We start from the raw sequence: 22,416 nt of genomic DNA, 5'->3' as shown, positions 1-22,416 counted from the left end.
AGACTTCTTAGATACTTGCATATAGGCTCAATGTGGGTTTTTACCTAAAAGACAGTTAAAGGACAACGTTAGAACTGTGTTGGAAATATTTGGAACAACAATAATGAAAAACAAGCCACACTGATTTTTTTTAGATGCAGAGAAGGCTTTTGACAATTTGAACTGGACTTTTTGGAAGATATGAATGGACTTTTTGGAAGTTTTGGAAGATATGAATTTTGGAGAGAACTTTATGAAATGGGTAAAATTGATTTATACTTCACAGAAAGCACAAATAATTCTTAATGGAAATTTAACACAAATATGTGAGATACAAAAAGAAAAAAGATAAGGCTGCCTATTGTCCCCTCTCCTGTTTATTTTGGCTCTTGAAATACTGAATAGAGACATAAGATAGGATGAGAGGATTATGGGAATAAAGATTAAAAAATAGATGTATAAGTTAAGAGCTTTAGAAGATGGCTTGGTATTGGTTCTGGAATATCCTTTAAAGGGAATTGAAACATTAATGGGTAAATTAAAAGAATTTGCTGCATTAGTAGGTTTTAAGATTAATAAACAGAAGATGAAGATGTTAACAAAAATATGAAAACAGACGATCAAACAGAATAGATGAATAAAAGGAGTTTTAAGATTGAGAACAAGATAAAATATTTGGGTATCACTATGACAAATATGAATTGTATGTTATTTCAAAACAATTCTGTTAAGACATAGAATGAAGTTTAAAAAGTTATGTTAAGATGGGAGAAAATACAATTGCCATTTTTGGGGAGAATTTCTGTGATTAAGATGACTGTTTTACTTTATTTACCTTACCTTATTTTAGTTTCAGACAATACCTGTTTTGACAACTGATGGACCATTTAAACAAAGGCAGAAGAATATATCTAAATTTGTATGGCAGGAAAAACAACCATGAGTTAAATATAAGGTTTTACAAGATGCAAAGGAAAGAGGAGGATTGAGTTTACCTGATTTGACTTTGTATTATGCAGTTTGCTGTTTGGTTTAGATGAAAGAGTGGGTGCTGCTGAGAACAGAAGACCTTTGGAATTAGAAGGACACAATCTGAGATTTGGGTGGCATGGATATTTGTGGTTTGACAACCCTAAGGTTAATGTAGCTTTTAAAAATCATTATGTCAGACATACCATATTGAGAATATAGAATAGATACGAATCCAGGTTGTGCCTGAAAACGCCTTTCTGGCTATCAGCACAAGAAGCATTTTATAGATGAGAAATGGTAAGTAAACACAAATGGTTAACTTATCGTGAGATATTATAATTTTTTCAAGGGGAATGTAAAATAAAATCAAGAGAAGATGTGGTAGTAGAAGGATATACTTGTCAATGGTTCTCTTGTGTACAATTATTAGAAAGGTTTAAAGTTGACAAAAGAATTTATGATTTTGAACACTGTAAGACTGAGTCTGAAATACAATTGTGTACAAATGATGAACACGTAATTGTCAAAATGTATAACCTTGTATTGAAATTTGATACAGAAGACGACCAAGTGAAAGAATGTATGATAAAATGGGATAAAAAATTTGGTTACAATATACAAATGGAACAGTAGGAAAACATGTGGCTGAAGGGATTGAAACTTACACTTATAATCTTAAAGATAATATTTATAAAATGATGTACCATTTTGTCATCAGAAAAATTGTCTAGAATGTATAAAGGTACCTCAAATTTATGTTGGAAATGTGAACAACATGAAGGGACATTTTATCATGTTTGGTGGATGTGTAAAAAAGCTAGAAAGGTTTGGATAGAAATACATATACTAATTCAGAGGATCTTAAAGATTAATATAGAATTGAAAGTGGAGGCTTTTCTTTTGGGATTGGTGCACGAACAGCTGGAAAAAAGTCATGGAACTTTGTTTTTATATATGATTACTGCAGCAAGATTATTGTATGCACAAAAGTGGAAAGATTCAGCACTACCCACAATGGAGGAATGGTTGGTGAAGATGACACTTGCAGAGATGGCTAAACTGACTTCCTTGATTAGAGAAAAGGAACCATCTATGGTTATTGCTGGCTGGAAATCCCTTATAGACTTTTTGCTTGAAACATAAAAAAAATGAACTTTTGACTTATGGTTTTGATGATTTGAAAAAATAGATAATAGAAAAAAGAGACTTTTTTGTAACCATAGAGTAAGAAGTAATTTTATATTTGTACTTATAATTGCTGTAAAGAAAATTGGAAGCTACATCTTTCTATTTTTTTTACATCCTTTCCTTTTGCACTTTTGGTTTTTCTTTGTTTTGTTTGTTTTCTCTTTCTTTACTGTATATTAGTTCTTGTTAGTTTTTATCTTCTTTTTAAATTTCTTTTATATATATATATATATATATATATATATATATATATATACATATATATACATACATACACACACACACACACACACACACACATACACACACACACACACACACACACGATACTTGCATATAGTCATTATCTATAATGCAATGGCATTGTCATTTTTCTCTCCATCTGCTGATGCCTCAATATTACTGTTTCAAATACTCAGTGCATATTTTTCCTTCCTTGAGTAATCTTACATATAAAGAGTTGGAGTAGTGGTTAAGGCACCAAGCTAGAAACTGGGAGTCTGAATTCTAGTCCTGCCTTAGGTATAAAGCCAGCTGGGTGACCTTGGGCAAATCACTGTGTCTCAGCTCTAGGAAAAAGGCAATGGTAAACCACTTCTGAAATTTTGCCAAGAAAATTTCAGGGATTTGTCCAGGCAGTCAGCAGGAGTCAACACTGACTTGAAGGCACCGAAAAACAAAAAAGGGTAATCTTAGCCAATAAGGAATCAAATGGACTCTGTTACTATATTAATCAATGTAAGTTACATTCTGATATCGCTGAGGGCAGGAGAATCTCTTTTACAGTGAAGGTGATTCTGTCTGGGAGTATCATACGGATAATCTTGAACAACAAAGGATGATGTAATCAGAGAATTTTGGAGGGCTATCTCCATTAGAGATACCATGAGATCCAAACCATTAATGGAGAAAAGGGATTAATGGCTACTCCAGATGAAAAATGATTCTAATCTTTGCTTGTTCCTTATTTTACGTTTTGCCTCTAATTCTTCAATGTACTATTATATAAAATCCACTCCTCTGATTGATAAATACTTTAATCAACTGATGCCACTTTCATTTGCAATTACTTCACTTTTTATTGTCAAGACTGTGTAAGCTTCAAAGCTGTAAGTGCACCATGACTTCTGCAACCATAGTAACAGGCTGCACTTGCTCATTCCTTCAAAAAGAAGTCCTACCTACATACAGTAGTATGGACAAAGCAAATATAGTCCCTATTAGTTCTGACACTTAGTTTCCAGTTTCCAGAGACGTGTGGATATATTATGTTGCAGACTCCTCCAACAGTAAATTTGAGGCGGCAGTTTTACTTCCAAAAACTGCAGTTCCCAAACAGGTTCTTAAGAAGATCACACTGAAAATTTCGTTCAGATTGTCAGTGGATAAATCTGGTCTTGTGAGTGAGGAATCAAAACATCCAGATATATCAACCTACAAAAAATTAGAAGTGTCCATGTCCTTAAAAGTGTGTGACTAAAAAAGCGGCAAGTGTATTTTGAGGTACAACAGTGTGTTTCTGAAAGGCAGCAACCTTAAATCCTTTGCATCTTCAGTTTAGCTAATGAAAGCCTGACAATCAGTTGTCCTTCTTTTCAACTGTATTTACACATGAGGCTAAGCTATGATTTGCTTAGCCATGATTTGTTAAATAAATTATAATTATAAGGTATAATTCACCGAGTTCAAACATGCTGATAATCAGCTGAGTTGAAACATGGGCTTCAGGCAAAAACCACACTATGGCAAAGCACAATGTGTGAACCCTATCATATATTCATGTGTTTGTTATGCTTTGGCTTATTTCAACCATTTAATAAACCATCATGGCCTGATTCACATATAACCTTTTCTGTTGTGTCCCTGCCCTATGGAACATCCTCCCCCCAGAGATCTGACAGTCCCCCCCTTTTTTTTAACCTTCTGGAGAACACTCAAGACCTGGCTACTTCCACAGCAGCTGGGATGGGGAGAGGGCAGAGCAGGATGAGAATGTGGTGGGATGCATCCATGAAGTGTGGTTGAGGTACCACGTTCTTCTGTTCTGGCCTTTGCTCTTTTTCTTTTAGTTGTATATACCGTTTTTATTGCTGGGTTGTAAGCCACCCAGAGTTTGATTTTAAGATGGGCAGCTATACAAATGTTTTAAATAAATGAATAAAAAATATTTTTTTTAAAGTTCAATCATGTCCAATTCTCGGAGACTGACTGGACAAGTCCCTGTGGTTTTCTTGGCAAGATTTTCAGAAGTGGTTTGCCATTGCCTCCTTCCTAGGGCTGAGAGGGAAGGACTGGTCCAAGGTCACCCAGCTGGCTTCGTGCCTAAGGTGGGACTAGAACTCCCAGTCTCCTGGTTTCTAGTCTGGTGTGTTAATCACTACCCCAAACTGGCTCTCAAAATAAAATAATGCTAAGCAATAAAATCAAGGTTTACAAAAAATATAATAGGTGAGTTTAGATATCAGGCTCAGCCAAAATGAAGTAAGTCATACTGTTGTTCAGCTGCTTTGAATGCTCTGAGTAGAAAGCAGAATATAAAAGGAAATAACCTAAAAATAAATTATACAATGCGTGAATCCAGAATAAAACTTAGATCTAGCCTTTGCTGACAGTTATTACTGTCAGAACATTTCAAGCCCCAATCCATATTTTATCTGCATGCTTGATTTTGAGCTGCAACTGATTTTGCTTCCAGCCTCTATGCTCTAATTCCCAATTTCAGTTCTTTTTCCCTGCTGCACACTTCTCTCAAACAGAGTGAGAAATGGACAGCTGGGTTTCATGCTGGCAGGAGCATTCCAAATAAAGGGTCCCTGCAAGAAGTCAAGGAACCTCACAAAGTGTTGGTGGTGGGGAACCAGAGAATGCAAGGCAGAAGCCCTCCACTGTGCCCTGAGACCATCATTCTTTGTTAAAAAGACTCTACCCTGGGAAGGTCATCCCTGTTGTTGTTTATTCGTTTAGTCGCTTCCGACTCTTCATGACTTCATGGACCAGCCCACGCCAGAGCTTCCTGTCGGTCAACACCCCCAGCTCCCCCAGGGACGAGTCTGTCACCTCTAGAATATCATCCATCCACCTTGCCCTTGGTCGGCCCCTCTTCCTTTTGCCTTCCACTCTCCCTAGCATCAGCATCTTCTCCAGGATTGATTTACAAATTTACTGATTTACAGATCAGTAGGCATGACCTCCCCAGGGTATAGTCTTTGTTAAAAAGACTCTACCCTGGGAAGGTCATGCCTACTGATTTGTAAAAACATGGCTGCTTCAGGCAAAATCTTTAAACACAAGCTATTAATTTCATGAGATTGATAAATATAAAAAGCAGGTCACTCATTAGCATCAGTAGGAGATTCTCTAAATACCAGAGAAATAGCTCAGAAGATTGTTCCTTGCTGAAGGGACATCACATTGATGATCAAGCAGGAGTTTTCAACCTAACTTTTTGAAAAGCAGCATCTACTAGAAGCCCAGAATGTTACTGTCTTTGGGGTCTCCCTCTTTATTTCTCTTTCATTTTTGTCTCACCCATGTAGACTCCATTCTGGAGAAAGTCCTGGATGGCACACTTCTGTTGATCAGACTGAAGCAAGAGAAGGGTTGAATCTTACTGGCTAACGAAAAGTTTGTAGCATCCTAGCAACAGTATATCAGCAAAATATGCTTTTCAAGAGTTGTCAGGCCAGAGTTACTTCTTGTGTGTATTATTATTTTAAGTGTACCTCAGATTTTATCATCCTAGGTTTCAAAATACAAATCTCTGACTTCAGAAAGCTTTTCTGCTAGTGTGGAATGTAGAGTGACGGATAGAACACATAGCTTTTTTTGGCGATGTGATCAGTAACTTGAATGCTACTTAGTTAAAAAGTGAAATGTTTTTAAATTTTGTTATTGTTTTGTGAGTTGCCCAGGGTTGGGGTTCATAATATGGGTGGCTACAGAAGTCAAACGAATAAATGAACGACATTCTTGAATTAACCTTGAGGGCTTTTTTACTTCTGTGTAACAGAAAAGATCAGAACAAATATATATGTGTGTATGTATGTTCTGATCTTTTCTGTTACATTTTTTCCACATTTATTTAAGCATTTAAATAAGCTTAATGTAAAAGTATTCACTTTTCATGGCTGGTACTCTAATTCCCATATTACAGGTGACTCTCTCAATACATATGTTATTAAATTAAAGGGACTTTCACCACAGAACAAAGAAAATGGAATCTGCAACAAAACGTTCTCCTTAACAAGTGGACTCCATTAGACCTCCAGCCACCCATTCCTTCAGGCTGACCTATCCACTGCAGTACACTAGGCATACTGCATCTGTGTTACACTTTTATTTTTACTGAGGATGCTGCTCTCCTCCCCTGCTTAGTTTTTTCCCCCCTAAAAAATTGCAGTTATGCCTGCTGTGGGATTTGTTGAATCATGCAGTTAGCTCCTTTATTCCCAACGTCCTATTTTGGCTATATTTCTGCTTCCATTCATTGTTTGAATTCACAATTAGAGGGAGCGAAGCCCCCATTGTTTAACCCAATGAGGAAAAAAACAAAGGGGAGAGATCTGCTCTTAATCCAGTCTTCTTTATTTTATCCCCAGCCAACCCCTTCCCCAATCATACACTACTTACCCTGTGCTAATATCCAACTAAGCGTATTTGTTCTCCTGTGGGTTGATTTGTACACACACAGCTGTAATATGACTGAGAGATGAGAAAAAACAAAATTTAACAACTGAGATTTAAATATTTCAGAACACAAATCAAAGATAATATTGAGCTGCAGATGTGTAAAATTATAACTGAGAGGAATAGGAAGGATTACTGCAGGGAGGATAAACAAAAACATTCCCTTTTCATATCCCTTATGTATTATATCATTTAGAGCAAAATGTTAACAGTTGTTTTGAACAAATTTCAGTATCACGAAAATACTGTTGAAAAATCTGCAGGAGAAAAACTAAGAAGTTGATCTTAAAGCATGAGCAAATTTAGCTTAAATATTCTTGAGTTCATGGGATAGAAGAAGCTGATGTTTTGCCCAGCTTCAATTTCTTAGCACAATGCAGAGATTTTCTATCATGATATGCAGCAAGTTTCCTTTAGGTTTTAAAAAAAGCTATTACCCAACTCCTGCTGTGCTATTATATTTAGGGAGCCATCCAGCAAGCACTGAAAGGAACTATTGTTTGCTCCTTAGGCTTTTCATTTTGGGATTTCATGAATCATTAGGTGAGATGCTTTTTTTTTTTTTAAGTATTATTCATTGTTAGGTGAGGAATAGAATAAAAGATGTTACTGTAGGATAGTCTCAGTTGGAAAAACCTAAGACTCGCATACAGAGCAAAGCTACACTTTCTAGGATTATATGGAAGGCTGGGACTCCATTTGAAACCAATTATCTCTCAGTTTTTTGATTAATGGAGCACACTCCGTAAGTGCCCATTTTCTTTCTTACTAGGATGTAAGAAAGAATGAAATGTACACATTTGTTTCAGCTTCTCTAGGAGAGTTACCAGCTATTTTGATTTCTGTGTAGCTACTAACTACTCATGAGCACATCTGCAGACATGGTTTAGCAGGGAGGTTGGCACATTAAAAGGAACCTGATAAGGTATAATGTCAATGTGTGTGTGTGTGCACCTTCAAGTTGGTGTTGACTCCTGGTGACTGCCTGGAGAAGTCCCTGCAGTTTTCTTGGCAACATTTTTGAAAGTAGTTTGCTGTTGTCTTTTTCCTGGGGCTGGAGAGAGTGACTGGCCCAAAATTACCCAGCTGGTTTTGTGCCTAAGGTAGAACTAGAACTTATGGTCTCCCAGTTTCTAGCCTGATGCTTTAACCACTACACCAAACTGGCTCTCATGATGTCAATGTTTCCCCAGAAAGGCCAGAACTGAACTTGTGGGCAGCATATACCCCTCCTCCTCTGTAGGAATGCAGATTCCTCACACATGACATTGGCACTTCTTCTGCTCTATGTTTCATGGGTGGATATTAATAGAATGATGAAACTTTGCAGTGTGATGTCACATCATGCCTTTTGTAGTGAAAAGCACAAGGGATGACCTATAAACCAACATTTATATCCAGTTTGAATTGGGCTGATTTTCCTTTGCTCCTGGAATTATGGATAGCAGTGATCAATGGAGAAGGCTCAAATGTGCCACTTTCCTTTCTCGGGTTAGGTCAACTGTCAGTAGCAATTTTGTTTTGTTTTGTTTTGTTTTGTTTTGTTTTATTTTATTTTATTTTATTTTATTTTATTTTATTTTATTTTATTTTATTTTATTTTATTTTATTTTATTTTATTTTATTTTATTTTATTTTATGATATGATATTATGTTTTATTTTATGATATGACATTATGTTATGATTTTATATTTTATTTTATGATAGAAAGGAGTAAAGCAAGCCCTCAATGGGATTAGGCTGACACCCCCTCCCTTCTATGATGTTGATCCTGATGGGCAAGAGATGCAGCCTCCTATTGCCCCCTGAATCTTGGCTTATAGTTGGCATCATCATGTGCTGCCCTTTCCTGCGTTCCTTCTTTTGTCTTATGGATGAGCAGGTGGGCCTAGTGTAAGACCAAGTTGGGTGAAGACAGTGATGTTACCCTCTTGGAGATTTGCCCATCTGGATTTCAGCAGCAACCAAGGGTAAAGGGGTGGTTGTGGTGTTGATTTTTAAGGGCACCTTATTTGTGACAGGAAGTTCTGCTTTTGAGGTGACAGGGTGAGTACCTGCATCTTAGGTTGCACTGTAGGGGCAGGCTGACTATCTTCCTGGTATCTGCTGCCCAGCTAGATCCCTCTCCAGGCTCCTTGATCTGATTTCTTGGCTTGTACTGAAGTTCCCTCACCTTACGGTGTGGGTGATTTCAATCTCCATGCCTTGGGGCATCAGGGAAATCCAAGGAGCTGCATGGCCTCCATGGTGACTCTAGGGCTGTCCCAAATAATCTCTGGCCTGACACATGTTGGCAGTCATATATTAGACCTTGTTTTTGCCTTGTAGTAGTTGTTAGGTGATCTGAACACGGAAAGCATTACATCTAGCGCACTGGACAGAGAAATGCGAATAGGCTTTCAATATTCTATTAATGTACCCTATAATGATAAAGTGGCATTCCTGGAATTCCTGCAGTGTCTGTTTCTTTGTATGACCTTCCCTGAGAAACTGTCCAAGTTTGTCTCCGTATGTTAAACACAATCAAGGAGGAGTTATTTATCAGACTTGCTTCTATCTCTGGACTGTGTAATCTCTTCTCTCAAGTCCTTCCTTAATGGCTTTTTTCTACCTTGCCCAAGGTTACAGGTATTCAGGTATTTATAGGTATTCTTGCAGCTGGCTTACCACTCTTAATCCACCTAGTGTGGTTTGTAAACCAAGACTTATCTATTAGCATGTGATGTAACTAATCCATACTTTAGCACAATGTAATCAGGTCAGTGACCAGTTCAAAATAAAGAGGAACCTTTTCCTACAAGTCTGTTCTGGGTGAAAAGTGTCCCTCATGGCTTAGTTATGAGCAGACTACATTTTGGAGACCCTGTAGATTTATTGTCTATTCTATTTTCTTCTAAATATTTATGTCCCATTAATGCATAAAGTAAATAACAGTATAAAGGGACGAATTTTAAAGGAAATACTGACATTCGTATATCTTCAGAGTATAGCTAAGGAGTTACTCTATTTCATATTTTAAACCAGTAGTTTCCATTACATTCTTCTGGTGGAGATATTCCTTTTCTAATCCCTGCCATCTGTGAAGACAAATCAATACTTGACTGACCATCGTCAATCTTGAATGAAAGATGGTCACTCATCTATCGATTTGTCTGGACAGATGGCATTGGCTGCTGGCTTCATTTCATTTCAGGTTTGTAAAAATTGTAGTAGTTGGTCAGATCATATAAATGTTTTTCCCCTTAATAGTTTGGAATAAGGTTTTGAGCATTTTCAATCTTTAAAATATAAATCTTCCATACCCTCGATTACAGAAAACAGGAAAGGTTACAAGCTATATCATCTTTTTCATTTTCCAAGTTTGCAACAGAAACATTGGCAGCACTGGCACGCAGCTGACTTTGCACTGGGCAAATGATGGTAGAGCCCCTCTGCAGTGTGGAGGGACTGTAGACTGACCAGAGTTGGAAGCCTGTGCAAATTTGATGTTCATTAGGTGTTTTTTTTAACCTTCAGAAAATAGTCTGCGCTAGTGTTTCTCAACCTTGGCAAGTTGAAGATATACGAACTTCATCTCCCAGAATTCCCCAGCCCAGCATGGCTGGCTGGGGAATTCTGTGAGTTGAAGTCCACATATCTTCAAGTTGCCAAGGTTGAGAAACACTGGCCTATGCCTTAATGGCCTTAGGTTGAGAAATGTATTTGTCTCAGTAGTTTGGAGAGGAGACGAGAGAGGGTCTTCATGGCAGATACTCATAGTATCAAGGGATGACAAGGGAGATCAGGTCTGGATAGTTTCCTTTCTGTTATTCTTGCTAGCAAGGAAATTTATCTGTCTGTTTGTTTGTTTGTTTATCCAACTTTATCACCACCCATCTCCCCCACATGGAAGGAGGAAGAAAAAAATGATTTTTCTTCAGGCAGGCTATTCAATGGTGTGCTCAACACTACCATTTTAAAATGTGTGACGCACTAAAAAACAGGCAGAGTTTTGATTGCATTGATGTGGCTGCCATCTAATTTTTTTTTTACCATTTCCTGCAGACGCCCCTGAAAGCTGATTTGCTGTTGTTGCAATAAGAGCAGTGTATTGATCCAGTGCACTTTAATGGTGTTTTAATTGATATATTCTCATTTTATTCTTATTCACGTTACCTGTTCTGAGGTGGGGAAATACATTTTCCTCAGCTCCTGCTTGTACATATCAAGATCATTTGCTTGTATTCACCTGTGAATCTCACACTTATAAAAGGAAACTGCAGAAAGATATTTCCATTATTCTTTCTGGCTGATAGCAAATGTTTGAACTGTTTCAATAAAGGCTAGGTTTGAGAAGATAGCAGCTTATATTTTGAGTTAATCCACTGTAGATTAGGTTGCTTCCCTCTAACCAAGGGGACTTTCACTCATCTTTCAGAGGAAAAGTGACTGAAGGCTCAGATGGAAGCAAACTGTGGAGGGTTCAACCTGTGGAGGGTTCAACCAATACATATATTCAAAGACTAAAGAATCAGGAGAATGATCGCTACCCACTGTTCACACCATGGAACAGCATGCTCACGGAAAGCCATTTAGGCTACAAGATACTGAGAAGAGTGTCCTTTCAAGTCAGATTTGTTTTTTTTTAAAAAGGGTGGTTTGCAACAGCTTATGTGGACATAGCGAAAGGGTATAAATTATAGATAGAACAACATTATGAGTAATTGGGAAAAATCCAGTCCTTTTCTTAAACCTTGTCTGGCTTATGCTGGTCAGGGCAGAAGGAGTGTGTGTGTGTGTGTGTGTGTGTGTGTAGCAGAAGGCCTTCCCTCTCCCTTTATTGCATATTTCTCCTATTGGTTGCTCCACTAACATTGCCTGTTACTTATTTTCATTCCCTCTAAAAATGAATGTACGTGTGTCCAGGTTTTTAAAAAACCTTTTAGTACATTGGGGTAAATGAGGGCCTTTGGAGCTCCTGCAATAAGCTGCTGACCCATTCCCTCAAGTCTCTCCCCTACCAGGCCTTCTGGCACAGCTGCAATGGCTGTACAATATTCTGCCACCACACGGCTTCTGACGGCAGCTTGGTGTAGTGGTTAACACACCACGCTAGAAGCCAGGAGACCATGAGTTCTAGTCCTGTCTTAGGCATGAAGCCAGATGGGTGACCCTGGGCCAGTCACTTTCCCTCAGCCCTAGGAAGCAGGCAATGGCAAACCACTTCTGAAAAACCTTGCCAAGAAAACTGCAGGGACTTGTCCAGGCAGTTGCCAGGAGTCAAAAACTGACTCGGAAGCAATATATATACATTTGTTGTTTATTTGTTTAGTTGCTTCTGACTCTTCGTGACTTCATGGACCAGCCCATGCCAGAGCTTCCTGTCGGTCGTCAACACCCCCAGCTCCCCCAAGGATGAGTCTGTCACCTCTAGAATATCATCTATCCATCTTGCCCTTGGTCGGCCCCTCTTCCTTTTGCCTTTCACTTTCCTTAGCAACATCATCTTCTCCAGGGTGTCCTGTCTTCTCATTATGTGGCCAAAGTATTTCAGTTTTGCCTTTAATATCATTCCCTCAAGTGAGCAGTCTGGCTTTATTTCCTGGAGGATGGACTGGTTGGATCTTCTTGCAGTCCAAGGCACTCTCAGAATTTTCCTCCAACACCACAGTTCAAAAGCATTGATCTTCCTTCTCTCAGCTTTCCTTATGGTCCAGCTCTCATAGCCATATGTTACTACTGGGAATACCATTGCTTTAACTATGCAGACCTTTGTTGTCAGTGTGATGTCTCTGCTCTTAACTATTTTATCGAGATTTGTCATTGCTCTTCTCCCAAGGATTAAATGTCTTCTGATTTCCTGGCTGCAGTCAGCATCTGCAGTAATCTTCGCACCTAGGAATACAAAGTCTTTCACTGCTTCTACATTTTCTCCCTCTATTTGCCAGTTATCAATCAAGCTGGTTGCCATAATCTTGGTTTTTTTTTGAGGTTTAGCTGCAAGCCAGCTTTTGCACTTTCTTCTTTCACCTTCATCATAAGGCTCCTCAGTTCCTCTTCACTTTCAGCCATCAAAGTGGTATCATCTGCATATCTGAGATTGTTAATGTTTCTTCCAGCGATTTTAACTCCAGCCTTGGATTCCTCAAGCCCAGCACGTCGCATGATGAGTTCTGCGTACAAGTTGAATAGGTAGGGTGAGAGTATACAGCCCTGCCGTACTCCTTTCCCAATCTTAAACCAGTCCGTTGTTCCATGGTCTGTTCTTACCGTTGCTACTTGGTCGTTATACAGATTCTTCAGGAGGCAGACAAGATGACTTGGTATCCCCATACCGCTAAGAACTTGCCACAATTATAATATATATACATACGCATATACGTACACACACATGGCTTCTAGCAGTGAAGCTCCTTGTCCATCTGCAGAGGAAGTTTTATTTACCTTGTTGGGATTTTAGGATTGATAGTATAATTTAATTTAGGCCTTTCTTAAGATTAACCAAAGATATTCCAAAACAGTTACTGAATTTAAATAAGAATTGTTCTAAATTTTTTACAGAAGCTCATCAGAAACAACCTGCTTGTAGATAGGCATTATAAAGTGCTACAGTAATAATAAGAAAGGCTATGGCAACAGTATAAAACTCTCAGCATATATTAATGGCAAATATTTTGCTTTCTTCCTTTTACAATCTAGTGGGGATTTTGTATGGGCATGGTAAAAGGTAATTGATATTCAATTTGCATAATGACTCAGCCATTATCTTCTGACCAGCAGACTAATTAGTTAATTTCTTCAGTGGACCCAGAAAGGCTGCTAGTAACACAATAAAAACACCATAAAGAAGTGGGAGAGAAAGAATACTTATTATTGACAGAGAAGGCCTGTGTCCAGACACAGCGAGCTATGCTGGAAAGAAATAAGAATGCTTTCATATTGGCAGCAAGAGGAAAGATGCACACCATGAAATGTAATTAGATAAAAGGGAAGGAGTCTATTTTTTCATTTTGTAAACATTAGCAAAAATGTAGTAGTACCAGCAAAGCACTCTTAAATTACGTCACTGAGTATGTCACTGTTTTTAAATAAAAAATAATGGAGGGAGGGGTGTTGGTTATGGAATCACAGAATGGGAATATGATGCATGTGAAAGCAGGATATCATATACACTGCACATTACATTTAATTCCTATATCTCTCTATTTATTGTAAAGTTTCATGGAGCCTTGTGTAATGACTAAAATTGCCTAAAAGCATTTCCACATATGTGCCTTATTATTTCCAGAAAATTACAATCCAATTGAACGGATTCTGACTCTACATCTATTTGCCAACTCTGACTAGCAACAACAAAAGATAATAGAAGATATTCTAGAACATTTTGATTTAGAACTGATATGACAGATTCAAAGGCTATCCTGTTTAAAATGTGATAATAGCAAAATAACATTTCAAAAGCTATAGAAAATCTATTTTTTATCTTGCATTTAGTTACTCCTGGATGTCTAACTAATGTGTTAATTCAGCTCTGGTCCTACCTAGGTATGCATTAGTAATCATGCCAGAATATTTATGCATTTATTTATTTATATTACTTGGATGCCAACCCAGTCCCAAAGGTCTGGGCAATTTACAGGATATTGTATGTGTGTAGAAGATCATCAGACAACTGAGGAAAAAACATGCAATCTTAGTCCAAGTCAGGCCTGATAGACAGATTGGCCTCACTATCATCCATTGGGGATAATGGTTTAGCAGACATTTGAAGCCTAGGATTCTATTCATTGCATATATCTTTATTTTATAAGTCTATGACTAGTTAAATTTCCATTATCAGCTATTGGTTGTTCACTGTTATGTCTTGTTTCAGTAAAGTTCTTGGGCACTGTTATTACTGGTCTTTAATAAATCAACATCTGCCTGGCTGGAACAATATATTTTAATGGTCTCCTCCCTCCAAATTTCCCCTGATGGGCTTCCAAATTAACCAGAATATTCAGGGAAATTGATTATGTGTCCAAATGTTTTCAGGATGCCAGCAATATGCAATTTAAAAAAAATATTTTTCCAAATCTGGTTTCTGAGAACAGTGCATTCCTGGGAATTTACCTCCACCTCCCCTTTCCCCATAGTGACATACCCTTGCCATTAAATTGCCTTTATTTCTTGTAACTACTCTTTTTCACATCCCTCACAATCAACTTCTGAAGGTCAATATGTGATGGTTATCCTTGAAGTACAGGAAAAGGTTTTCAGCAGACTCTCCTATCATATCATCTCACTTAAAAATAATCCTCATATTCTTATCGACCTGATTTTCCAAGTACTCAGCTGAGTCAGATGCCTTTGCTGGTTAAGGGGCTTTGCTGATCTAGTAGAACGTAGGCTCTGGGGGACTGATAATGTGATAAGGAGTTTTGATCAATTCCTACTTCCATTGGTAGCAAGCAATAAATGTGTGCTTTTGGCAGCTATGATGTCCCTGCTTAAGAGCCAGGTAGAAACCAGCATCCCTAGAACACAAATGAGTCTTTTGCAGATCAGATTTGTATGTCAGCCACTGTAGAATCCAGTTTAATTATGAAATTCCTTATACATGAAACTATGTAGAAGTGTCACAAGAAGAATTGTGACAAATTTATCAGAACATGGGCTTTCTTTTGAGACAGATTAGGGCTTCTAGGCCAGAAAATATGCAACAGAGCAGAAGTGAGATATATCATGTTTCACATTTTAAAATATATTTCTCAGCCAGCATGGCCAGGAAGGATAGTAGTTGTAACTGAAAATATCTAGACAACATCAGATATACACAAAAATATAATTAAATAATTGAATAACTGTATCATAAGTATTTTAAAGCGCAACGTTCATAATTAAATATTTAGTTTAATATACTATACCTAAAATATGTCAGCTTAGGACAACTATATATCCATGTACTTGTTTCAGATATACAATTTACCACTTCAAGCAATATCGAATAGGACGATCAAGACTTCAAAGATACAGCTTTCAAACCACCCTTATGTCAACTCATTTGTAAACCTTTGTATAATCTTTGTTACACACTAACTCAGACATAGCGAAGAAGTGGATGGAGATCCTTGGTGTATTCATCTCTCCAAACTCCTCAGTGACTGTGCCCAATTGCCAAGGAACTGAGGTATAATCCCTTAGTGCCAACTTGTGAGACTTGCAGACAGAATTAAAAACATTGAAATAGACTTATACCTGGATATGATCATGGGCTCACATGCCAGTAAGGTAATGCTCAAGATCCTGCAAGGTAGACTTCAGCAGTTCATGGAGCGAGAATTGCCAGATGTACAAGCTGGGTTTAGAAAAGGCAGAGGAACTAGATACCAAATTGCCAATATTCGCTGGATAATGGAAAAAGCCAGGGAGTTTCAGAAAAACATCTATTTCTGTTTTATTGACTATTCTAAAGCCTTTGACTCTGTGGACCATAACAAATTGTGGCAAGTTCTTAATGGTATGGGAATACCAAGTCATCTTGTATGCCTCCTGAAGAATCTGTATAACGACCAAGTAGCAACAGTAAGAACAGACCACGGAACAACGGACTGGTTTAAGATTGGGAAAGGAGTACGGCAGGGCTGTATACTCTCACCTGTCCTGATTACCAGGAAACACACTGAGACAATGACTTGGTCTCTAATATTTATTAGTAGTACTTAACAAGAATCCTAACAAACTGAGGAAGCATGGGAAAACCCAGCCATATAAACCCCAAAGGTTAAGGCGATCCCGATCTGTGTCTCTTTGAATGGCTGAACAGTTCCTCAGTGCTACGCATGCGCTTGACAGTCTGGGTGGGAGCCCCCTGCTCGCCATCCTTACTCATGACATCACCCTCCCCTCCAGATTGATATTCCATTTCAGCCCTCTCCCCTCCAGAGTCTTGATAAGATATGTTGTCTGCTTGTAAGGTCCCATGAGAACTTGGCAAAGAAGGCAATTCTTCAAAGGACAACTCCACGGACGAAGCGGTGCTGCCCTCCCAATCCGATAACGCCTCCGAGCCAGGTGGCTGCTGCTGGAAAACATCTAGAGAGTTAGCAGGGTCAGCCCCCCTCCCCCCTGGGAAATGCAAGCCCGAGGTTGAGGGCTGTGGTTCACCCGGCTCCGCTGTAACTGGAGTCGAGGCTTCAGGCGGGGGCGGGGGGAAATACACACTCACAAACTCCTCAGCTTGGGCTTCTTCGGCCTGCTCAGGCGAAAGAGGAATCTCGGGTAAAATGCGAGGCTTGGGTTTGTGAGGGAAAAGCTGATGAAAATGATGAACCAGTGCTGGAGCATGTACATCTCTGGCATTCTCCCACGTGCGCTCCTCCTCAGGGTACCCTTTCCAGTGTATGAAATATTGGATGCCCCTTCCCCTCCTCCTAGAGTCCAGAATCTCTTCCACTTCGTACTCCTCCTCTCCCTCCACAATTACTGGAGGTGGGGGGGGGGTAGTTGCGATTGCAAGCTACTTGGGGGAGGGTCTTTGGCTAGCAAGGCTCTGTGAAACACTGGATGGATCTTCATGGATGGTGGGAGCTGTAAACGATAAGCTACTGGATTTATCTGCTGCACCACAGTGAAAGGGCTGACAAACTTAGAGTCCAATTTCTTGGAGGGTCTGGTAGAGATCAAGAACTTGGTAGAGAGCCACACTTTGTCTCCTACTGCAATCGCTGGCCCCTCCTGCCTGTGAGCGTCTGCCGCCCTTTTGTAAGCACTCTTTGCCCTGTTCAGCTGCTCCTTTAACAACTCCTGTGCGGCTTGTTGCTCTTTAAGAAAATCAGCTGCGGCTGGAACAGTTCCCTGCTGGGAGGAGGTGGGCAACACCTGAGGGTTAACCCCGTAGAGCGCTTGGAACGGAGACATCTGGGTAGATGACTGCACAGAGTTGTTATAAGTGAATTCTGCCATGGGCAACAGGGCTGGCCAATTGTCTTGCCGATAAGTGGTGTAACACCTGAGATACTGCTGTAACCACTGGTTAATTTTTTCGGCCTGCCCATTACTGGCAGGGTGATGCGCTGATGACAGGTGGATCTGGACCCCTAATGACTGGAAAAGGGCCCTCCAGAACCTGGAAGTGAACTGTGGGCCTCTGTCACTCACCAAGTGATTCACCATGCCTCTATACCTAAAAACGTGGTCTATGAACAACTGCGCTGTGGCTGGTGCAGATGGGAGGCCCTTGCAAGGAATAAAATGTGCCATCTTGGTGAAAAGGTCCACCACCACCAGTATGGAAGTCAGGCCCTGGACCGGGGGTAAATCAGTGATGAAATCCATGGAGATAGTATCCCAAGGCCTACTGGGGGTGGGTAGGGGCTGCAAGAGTCCTGTGGGCTTCCCTGGGAGAGGCTTGGCTCGTCTGCAGGTGTGACAAGAAGCAACGTAACCCTTTATGTCTGCAACCATCTTAGGCCACCAGTAGTCTCTCAGAGCTCTATGGAGAGTTTTGAAAACGCCTCCGTGGCCTGCTGTTTGGTGGTCATGACACAGTCTCAGTACTTCTTCCCTCAATGAAGGGGGAATATACAATCGCCCACTATGCCAGAGGATTCCTGCCTCCACATTGAATGGGGAGGCAGTGTCTTGCGGGGCCCTCTGGAGGTCATCCATCCTGGCCCTGGCATACGGGTCCTGTTGCTGCTGAGCTCTGGCTCTTGCAAATAGGTCCTCTGTTTGGCTGCCTGCTGCTAAACTCTCCGTTTGGCTCCCCCTCATCGGCTGATCAAAGTTGTGAGGTTGTAATATAGCAGCCTGTACTTCCTGGTGAGTGGGGGGTTCTGCCTGAAAGGATCGAGACAGGGCGTCTGCCAAGCAGTTTTGCGCCCCGGGCACATAAGAAATGACAAAATTGAAACGGGAGAAAAACTGGCTCCATCTGATCTGGCGTGGGGTGAGGGATTTGGTGTTCTGTAGAAGCTGTAAATTCTTGTGATCGGTGCAAACTTTCACAGGAAAGGTCGCCCCTTCTAGCCAGTGCCTCCACTCTTGGAATGCTGCTTTAATTGCCAGCAACTCTCTGTTAAAAACATCATAGTTTCTCTCTGCTGGTGAGAGTAGGCGTGAAAAAAAGGCACAAGGAAGCAATGTATTCTCTGCCCTGTTTGTATATTGCAATAACACTGCCCCAATGGCAACATCTGAAGCATCTGAGTACATTATGAATGGCTTCGTGGGGTCAGGGTGCCTTAAGAGCGGTTGGGAAGCAAAAAGCTGCTTCAACTCCTGGAACGCTGCTTGCTCCCTCTCCCCCCATACGAATTTTGAGCCTTTCTTCAAGAGCTGTGTGAATGGTCTGGTCCGATCACCATAGGCCGGGACAAAACGACGATAGAAATTACAGAATCCTAGCCATTTTTGTATATCTTTAACATTTCGGGGGGGTGGCCAAGAGAGAATTGCCTGGACCTTAGCAGGATCCATGGATATGCCTTCTGCGGATACTATATAGCCCAGGAAATGTACTTCAGTTAAATCAAAGGCACACTTCTCTAGCTTGGCGAACAGCCTGTTCTCTCTCAGTCTTTGCAAAACATTACGTACATGGGTTACGTGAGTTGTGGCATCCTCAGAGAAAATTAATATGTCATCTAGATAAACGACCATGTACTTGTCTAGTAAATCAGCAAAAACGTGATTCATAAATCTGGAAAATATGGCTCCTGCATTAGACAAGCCAAAGGGCATAACAAGGTACTCAAATTTGCCAAACCTGGTGTCGAAGGCAGTCAGGTATTCGTGCCCCTCTTTCACCCGGATCAGATTGTACGCACTCCTGAGATCCAACCTGGTAAACATGCGTGCCTTCTGCAAGCTCCGAGATTAAGGGCAGAGGATAGGATTCTCTCTTTGTTTGTTTATTTAAGAAACTGAAGTCGTGGACCACTCTCATGGGTGTCTCCTGGGTTGCAGGTGCCAACGGGTTGGGCTTCTTTGGTACGAAGAAGGTAGGAGCAGACGCTGGGGATGTAGATGGTCGGATGAAGCCCTTTTGGAGATTGGAGTCCAAGTAATCCTTTAAGGTGGCTAACTCCTTGGGGGACATGGGATATTGTTTCCTTGCTGGAATCTTGGCTCCTGGTAACAACTCAATGGTGCAGTCACAGTCCCTATGGGGGGGTAGTGCTGTGGCCTCTTGCTCGCTGAAAACGTCTGCAAAATCTGCATACTTGGCTGGCAAGTGGACCCCCCCTGCTACTGTGACTGCGTTGGTTGCTGGAGAGTGTGGAGCGGCTTGACTCTTGTGGTACTGGCATTCCTTAGCTGGGAAGGAGATTGCTCCTGTAGTCCAGTTCATCAACGGGTTGTGGATCCTCAGCCAAGACGTGCCTAGGATTACCGGCACATTTAGCGCTGCAGTAACATAAAGCTGGATCCACTCAGTGTGGTCTCCCACTGTCAGCTGCACCGGTTCTGTGAGCCTCCTAATTGGCCCTGCCTTGAGGGGCTGGCCGTCAATGGTCTCTACTTCTATGGGGCATGGCAATTCTCTGGTCGGTATGTTGCAGTCTTGTACGGTCTGCGCATCAATAAAATTAGTTGAAGCTCCAGAATCCACGAGGGCCTCTAGCTTGACCTGGTGCTCTGGGTTGACTTGGACTTTTACGGGTAAGTAGTAAAAGTCTTGCCTGGAATCTTCGGAATGAGCTCTCCTTAATTGATTTACGGTCTTCCTGCTGAGCTCTTGGGAGGGAGACCAACGGAGTTTCCCTGATTGGAAACAGAGGCAGGGATGGGTCCTGTTTCAGCTGCTTGCCCTGGGGGTCTTACTGGAGCTGTTTGGCCTCTCGCTGGGCAAGTTCTCACCATGTGCCCCTGGGCTCTGCAGTAGAAAGACAGGGCTCTCTCTCTCCTTCTCTGCCTCTCAGTCTCGGAAATCAGTCTCCTGCTTGCCCCAATCTGCATTGGCTCCTCTCGTGCTGAGTGAGAGGCTGCTACAAGGGGAGTTGGGAATCCTGAAAACGCTCGGAGGGTCTTGCTTCTCCCCGGCTGCATCTGCCTAAGCTCCTCTAGCCTGGCATCTATGACCACCGATAGCTGATATAGGGCTTCTAACGTGGCTGGTGTTCCCTGGCGCACCAATTCATTCTTAATCTCCTCATCCAGCCCCTGTTTGAATTGGTCTTTTAATGCACTCTCATTCCAGTCCAGATCTCCTGCTAACAACTTGAAATCAGCAATGTAGAGTCCCACCCTCTTGTTACCTTGCTTGAGCCTCCGAATCTCCCGGCTGGCCGTGGCCTCTATGATGGGGTTGTCAAAGTGTGCTCGGAAGCCTGCCAAAAAGTTCTGGTAGTCGTTGAGAATCGGATCGTTGTTCTCCACCATGGGAATAGCCCATTTGGCAGCTGGTCCCTTCAGCAGGCCTAGGATGAAGGTGACTCTGGTTCTGTCTGTGGGAAACTCTGCGGGTCTGCTGTCGAAGAACATAGTACACTGTGTGAGAAAGATTCTCAGCTGTCCTGCTTCTCCTCCAAATTTCTCTGGTAGACTGCCCTGTGATCTCAACATTACCGGTGGGGCTGCTGCTGCTGCTGCTGCCGGTGCCGGTTGTGGGTTAATCGGAGCTGGTTGTTGCAACTGCTGTAGCATGGCAGCTTGTAATGTGTTGATCTGGAGATCTACTTGTTGCTGGTGTTGCTGTAGGGCTGCTGCCAATTGCTGGATGGCGAGCCGCATTTCTTGGTTTTCTGAAGACATATCTAAACGTATCTGCTTAATTGCTTGTTCCTCCCTCTTTCGATGGGAGTATGAGTTTGTTAGGATTGATGTCCTGATTACCAGGAAACACACTGAGACAATGACTTGGTCTCTAATATTTATTAGTAGTACTTAACAAGAATCCTAACAAACTGAGGAAGCGTGGGAAAACCCAGCCATATAAACCCCAAAGGTTAAGGCGGTCCCGATCTGTGTCTCTTTGAATGGCTGAACAGTTCCTCAGTGCTACGCATGCGCTTGACAGTCTGGGTGGGAGCCCCCTGCTCGCCATCCTTACTCATGACACACCCTACCTATTCAACTTGTACGCAGAACACATCATGCGACAAGCTGGGCTTGAGGAATCCAAGGCTGGAGTTAAAATCTCTGGAAGAAACATTAACAATCTCAGATATGCAGATGATACCACTTTGATGGCTGAAAGTGAAGAGGAACTGAGGAGCCTTATGATGAAGGTGAAAGAAGAAAGTGCAAAAACTGGTTTGCAGCTAAACCTCAAAAAAACCAAGATTATGGCAACCAGCTTGATTGATAACTGGCAAATAGAGGGAGAAAATGTAGAAGCAGTGAAAGACTTTGTATTCCTAGGTGCAAAGATTACTGCAGATGCTGACTGCAGTCAGGAAATCAGAAGACGCTTAATCCTTGGGAGAAGAGCAATGACAAATCTCGATAAAATAGTTAAGAGCATAGACATCACACTGACAACAAAGGCCCGCATAGTTAAAGCAATGGTGTTCCCTGTAGTAACATATGGCTGCGAGAGCTGGACCATAAGGAAGGCTGAGCGAAGGAAGATCGATGCTTTTGAACTGTGGTGTTGGAGGAAAATTCTGAGATTGCCTTGGACTGCA

The sequence above is a fragment of the Candoia aspera genome, chromosome 2 (genome assembly GCF_035149785.1).
Source record: "Candoia aspera isolate rCanAsp1 chromosome 2, rCanAsp1.hap2, whole genome shotgun sequence".
NCBI lineage: Eukaryota > Metazoa > Chordata > Lepidosauria > Squamata > Boidae > Candoia > Candoia aspera.
This window is presented reverse-complemented; position numbering follows the sequence as displayed.